The following is a 7,560-nucleotide window of genomic DNA, read 5'->3' on the forward strand; positions in this document are numbered from 1 at the left end:
AATTTCATATCTATGAATTCTGGATCATTATTCGCTTGACTTAAATTCGGGAAGAGAAAACAAAAGTATGGAACTCCAAAATATAAAGGAAATAAAGGGGGTGGATTTATAGTGAAACAGTAGACAGAAAAATCGAGACAGATTATCGCATAAAAACCAATAGGATCCTAATTTCCATAATTTTCGAAGAATCAAATCTTATTACAAAGATTTCCACTAAATCCCTTTAACTCTGGAAATCAGCCGTATCTACGTCAAAAGATATGACGAAACTTTATCTTCTCATTTCACTCTTTTGTGATAACTTCACTCATACGCTTTGGATAATCAAATTATTTATTCCATACCACTCAATGATGATAGAACTCTAATTTCCAACTCATATTCGTCATGAAAACATTTTTATTGTTAGCCATGACAAACACACTCAAATTTCGGGACGAAATTTCTTTAACGGGTAGGTACTGTGATGACCCGGAAATTTTCGACCAAATTTAAACTTGATCTTTATATGTTTTCGACACGATAAGCAAAGTCTGTTAAACTCCTGTGACTATTTTCGACGATCCACGAATCTTAAATTATAAATAGAAATATATATATATATATATATATATATATATATATATATATATATATATATATATATATATATATATATATATATATATATATATATATATATATAAATAATTATATATGTAACTAAGTATATGTTATAAAGTAAACTATTATATGATTTAGTTACTATGAAAGATAATTTAAGATAAATTAAAACATGATAGTTTTTATAAAGAGTATACTGAATATAAATGATTTTGAATATAAATTTGTCAACGTTAACAAAGTATTAAATAAATACTTTAAATTAATTTTTTTCAATATATATAATTAATATAGTTACCTAATTACTATTTAAAACATGATTGTATGAATAATTATTAACTATTCAAAAAACGTTATCATATGAAGTATATAGTTAATAGGCATTATAAAATTTTTATTAATATATTAAATTTAAATTATAATTTGTTATAATAATATTAATATTTTTAATATTAAATATCTAAATTAGTATCATTATAATATATAGATATGAAATATAATATATATATATATATATATATATATATACATACATATATATATATATATACATATATATATATTGTTATATTATTATTAATATCATTATCAATATTATTATATATTTATTATTAAAAATTATTGTTATTAATAAATTATTAAAAGAAGTATTAATATTATTATTAATATTATGAATTATTATTATTATTATTGTAATTATTAATAGTAGTAAGATTTTGATTACAGATATACAGGAAACCAGATTTACATTATATATATATATATATACATATATATATATATATATACATATATATATATATATATATATATATATAGATTACGTATACAGAAAAATAAATAAATAAATCCATATAAATATGCAGCACAAATCGTATTATGTTTTCAATCGTTATCTGAGCTGTAGTAATTTTTGATTTATGTTTCCAATTCGTACTAATCAGATTCCATCCAAACAACAAATCCAAAATCTGTTGAATGTCACGATCAAATTCTTTTTATATTTATTTTCAGTTCTCTGTTAAAGCAGGCGACCACATTCTCTATAAATCAACTAATACCATCTGATGATTGAAACCATTTAACCCTACACAATCAACTTTCCACTCTCATTATCATATTACAACTGCCTGTAATTAGTGATAACTATCGAATTTTTTTATATACAGCCCGTTTACTCTGTTATGACTCCAATAATCAAAAACCCAATTTCAAATCAAATTTCAAAATGTATAAATGCAATCTTGTTAGAAATACTTCACTCAATCTTTCTGCAAAGTTTCAAATCTCAATTTCTAATATCGAGTTCAAATTTCGAAGTCAAAGCTTATTTTTCAAAAAGTCAAACCTGTGTTCTTGAATCAAATTGAGGTTTTGCAAATCATTTCTGTTGAAAGTAATAGTTCATAAAGTTTCTATAGACCATTTAAAAACTTTTTCATGTTATAATCTTTGTCTAAAACGTCCTACAAATGTGGAATTGATTTTTGGTTCATACGTGTTCTTGTTTTATGTCATAGCTCAAAATTCTTTAAGTTTTTTATTAATCCAATCAACAATTATGAGTCGTTTTTTGTTTATTAACAAGACTTAATTCAGTTTATTAAGTTGTTGATACAACTGGTTTATAATTTTGATCGATTAAGGTAAAAAGATGAAGGAAACAGAAAACGTGTTTTATATAATAGTTTAGGAGATAAATTAGAAACACAGGAATAGAGGAATGATTAAGGGGTTGTTCAGGTGTTCGAGAGGTCACGGGTTCGAGCCTGTCTTGTGGCATTTTTTTTTAAAACGGCTGATATGAGGTAGTCTTTATTTTTAAAATTCTTATTAGTGTTATTATTATTATTATTATTATTATTATTATTATTATTATTATTATTATTATTATTATTATTATTATTATTATTATTATTATTATTATTATTATTATTATTATCATTATTATTATTAAGTTGTAGTATTATTATTATTACTAGTATTATTACCATTAAGTATTATAAATATTATTGATATTATTATTATCATTATAATGTTAGTATTTATTACCATTATTATTACATTTACCATTATTACTATCATTATGTTAAGTTATTATTATTAACTATATGATTATTATTACTAATATAACTTATGATATTATCATTATTATTACTAGTATGATAATAAATATTGGAATTATGATTATTGTTATTATTATCACAGTTACAAGTATCATAATCATTAGTATCATTAATATTATTTTTACCATTACAAATATTATTTTTGTATTATTATAATTAATAATTTCATCAAATGATTGATATATATATATATATATATATATATATATATATATATATATATATATATATATATATATATATATACACACACATGAAAGTATATTTAATATACATAACTTAACTATATTAACATTTTATATACAAAATGAATACATTTAACTAAATAATGAAATATATATATAAGTTATTAATATAAAAATTATGTCACTAATAATAATATATATAAATTTACTCGATTACGATTATATATTAATGAATACACAAATGATATAGGTTCGATTACCATTACATGTATTAATATACAAGATTGAATATAGGTTCGTGAATCTGAGGCCAACCCTGCATTGTTCAATGTCGTCATATGTATTTTTACTACAAAATACATTATTGTGAGTTTCATTTGCTCCCTTTTTTATTGCTTTTGCAATATATATATTTTGGGCTGAGAATACATGCAATATTTTATAAATGCTTTACGAAATAGAGAGAAGTGATTAAAAATGATATTCTGCGAATTGATGTGCTAGGTAATTTAGTTATATGTTATAAGAACATGTAAGCGTGAATCTTAAAGATAGATCTATCAGGCTTAACACCCCCATCTTGTTAAGGTTAGTTACTGAGGCCTCAACATAAGCAGAATACTTTTATACACTTGCGAGTGTACATATATTTATAAACAGAAATCTTGTGGTCTATTAAAATATTGAAATAACTGTTATGATAAACTTATGAACTCACCAACCTTTTGGTTGACACTTTTAAGCATGTTTATTCTCAGGATTGAAAGAAATTTTCCGCTGTGCATTTGTTCATATTAGAGATATTACTTGGAGTCATTCATGACATATTTCAAAAGACGTTGCATTCGAGTCGTCGAGTTCATCAAGATTATTAATAAGTCAATTATAGTTGGATATATTATGAAATGGTATGCATGCCGTCAACTTTCGATGTAATGAAAGTATGTCTTTTAAAAACTAATGCAATATTTGTAAAATATATCATATAGAGGTCAAGTACCTCGCGATGTAACCAAATGTAATGTATTCGTCCAGATAGATTAGGACGGTTCGTTAAACATTGCATCATCCTCTTCAATTTGGTACCAATTTCATAGCTTGGGGTAAGCTTTTCAAAATCTCTAAATTTTATAAATTAGACCTTTAGACTTGAAATGATGTTAATTAGTGTGTATGGCTCATTTTGATGTCGTGTATGTAATTTGTATGCTCGATCTTGTTATTTGGTGTAACTAGCATGAACACTTGAAATGAGTTAGTTTAATATTTGATTTTGATTGATTAAATGTTGTTAGATGTTAAATCGATTGTGTTAAATGTGTTACTAGCATCATTAGCTTCAATTTGATATGTTGGTTGGCTTGGTAAGACCTCATTAACATGATTATTGATTTCATGATTCTTGGTTAGGATTTGATAGATTTTAAAACGAACTTTCGATGCATCAAATGCTTTGCAATGTTATTGGTAAGTGTTTAGTTGTATTGTATGCGTAATTACCTACGAAAACGCATATTATATGTGTGTAGTAAGTTCCCGAATCATGGAATGCGTTTTACGAACTTGAAACTTTGATAATGAACTTTTAACGATCTTTCGACGAGGTCTTTGTTGTTGTAAATGATGAACTTGATTGATGATATGAGTTTAGTTGTATTCCTTGTCAAAATACCTTTCCAACAATATAAGATACGTGTTTTAAGCGTTTGCGGTTCATCATTTGTGTTTAAAAGTGTTTTGGTTCGAGACTTGTGAAATTTCAGCTTTCAGCAGATCAGGTGTATCTGGATGCCATCCCAATCCTTGGACGCCGTCCAGGCCTTCATTGCTGGATGCCGTCCATCCATTTGGGATGCCGTACAGCCATTTGGGACGCCGTCCAAATGAACTACAAAATTCTGTCCAACTTGGTCGTTTAACGTTTAATTCTAACTATGCTACGCACCTCCGATTAACATTAAACTTGGCCAACATGTTCATATATGATTTCTAATTGAAGAAACATTGTCGGATACCTGACCTGACCCCGTTGACTTTGACTTTGACCAAGTTTGACTTTTAGTCAACTTAATCAAATGCGTATGCAATCGTCCTAACATGCTTTTATACTTAAATATTGCATGAAACTTGACAACGTGATTCACATGCTATATTTAATCGAGTCATAACGAGCCATAGGACTAATCGAACACATTTAACCCGACCTTGTGTCGTAACCGGTAATTGATACAACTTATTTGTTTAGGTCAAGGCTAAGCAACTTTCATTGCACAACGTTTAATTACAAGTACTTTGGCATGCAACTACAGTGAGATCATAGTCCCACCTTTTCAACAACTTTTACTCTTTAAATTATGGGATGAGAAACATATACGTATCATACTCTTATACTTTGAACACAAGTACGAAAACAAACATTCCACAATTAGTTAGAACAAAAAGCCTCAATTCAATTATCATTAGTTACACTTGCAGGGTATAAACGTGAACTTATGTTATGTGATCACATGGGCTTGACGAGCCCTCATTCGGACGGTTCGCTACCGTTAGCGGATGGAATATATTTTCGAGTATAGTGTATGTTCTAACACTACATAACAGGGTACAAAATAGTTAAGTTTGATAATTGGGTGCTCGCGAACGTACTTTTGGAATGCAAACGATTTAGATAATTAACGTTATGGAAATAAAAAATCTTGTGGTTCAAAATAATGTTTACAAATACACCTATGATTTCACCAACGTTTTTCGTTGACAGTTTTCTATATGTTTCTCAGGTTCATACTTGGCTACTTGATACATGCTTCCGCACACTTTGATTACTTGCTTGGAGTTAAGCATACATGCATACGCTAGTGATAGCACCTTGGGATTTAAACTTAATGTTTACATGCATACGCTATTGATAGCATTCGTGATTTTCAACTCATATTATGTCGCAAGTTATTTCATTTATACTTATTAAGTTTTGTAAACTTAAACTTGTTGTCGAACCATTTGGTAGCATAAAACTTTGCAAGTCATACACGTTTCAAATGAATGCGACATAATTTTGGTCAAACGCGTCTCATTTAGGGACTATGACCACGTTACGGGACCTGAGTTGACGGCGCCGTCAATGACGATTTTGACCGATCGTTACAGATGGTAATAGAGCATTGGTTGTAGGGATTTAGGATGTGCATTAGTGTGTCTGACAGAGTCGTTAGGACGCATTAGTGAATCTAGACTACAACCAGATAGTTAATCATTGCATTCTGACTTACATTTGCTATAGATAGCACTTACTTGACTACTTGTGCATTTATACTTGAATCATTCTTAGCCGAACTTCTTAATGGTACCAAATTTTCATCATGCGAACTCGTACTCTGCCACTTTCTGATAACACACGTAAATTCAAGATTCGTATGGGTAAGGATGACGACGATTTCATTCATTACATTAGTTCGGGAACTTTGTCTCCCAGGTAGTTATTCACCACCGTCCCAGCTTACTATCCACGAGTACTATAAAGTTACCACCACTAGGACAATCACTAACCACTATCGGTGTTACACCGGTAACCTTCACTATCTCCTACTTCTTGTTGCTACCATCACTACTCTAGATGAGTATCGTCATCACCGGTTATCACTACGACTGCGTACTACTCATTATCATAAATCATTATTCTTTTCGCACCTAAAGACATTATTGGTTGACTTGAACCGCATTGATGTGAATAATCGTTTATACACTTCCCTCGGGAAACGCTTTTTCAGAGTTGCACAAATTCTTTCGATTCGATACGAGTCACGTTAGAGATTCCGTTACACTTTTTCATTTTAATTCTTCACGATCACACGAACTTGATTTTATGGAGGTATGTGGGATTGGAGGTATGAGTTTGTGTAATATAACGACACTCGATCAACGTGGTTATATTATAGTAAGTCATACCAAAGTTCTAATGACACGTGATGGTGATTTGACTCGATCAACCTAGTCACCACCATGTGCTATGTATATGACTTCATATTTTTGTTTTGAACATCCGAAAACTCCGTGAATACTGATAACAACCATACCGAGGACACACCTTTGGCTATTGCCAAACCATATTGATGCTTCTGAATAAACGACCAATTCTTTCAACTTCAAAACATATGTTATACGTGTATACTATCTCATCTTCGCACACTTTTATTGACGAACTACGAAACACTTGATATGCTCACATCGAGGCAGAAACTTCTTTTGCATTACACTCGTACTTCCGTGTAAGGAAAACCTTTATCTAAATTCTCAATGGAGAGAGAAACTCTTCACGTTATACTAGTATTCGTCACAAGGGTGAATATTCCTAACAGACGTTTTCAGAAACCGATAAGAAACTTGTCCCAACAAATGTTCTTCAGAAACTGACAAGATGGGAAAAACTTGTACAACTATACATTATAGGAATGCTATCTCGACACGGTGTGCCTTTGTCATTTGTTTCGGATCAAGATGCTCGTTTCACTTCTAGATTTTGGAGTGCCTTACAAGAAGCCTTGCGAACACGTTTAAACATGAGTACCGCGCATCATCCACAAAACGACGGACCAAGCAAACATACGATTCAAACCTTGGAAAACATATCACGAACTTGTATTGTTGCC

This window comes from Rutidosis leptorrhynchoides, chromosome 11 (genome assembly GCF_046630445.1).
Source record: "Rutidosis leptorrhynchoides isolate AG116_Rl617_1_P2 chromosome 11, CSIRO_AGI_Rlap_v1, whole genome shotgun sequence".
In the NCBI taxonomy this organism is placed as follows: domain Eukaryota; kingdom Viridiplantae; phylum Streptophyta; class Magnoliopsida; order Asterales; family Asteraceae; genus Rutidosis; species Rutidosis leptorrhynchoides.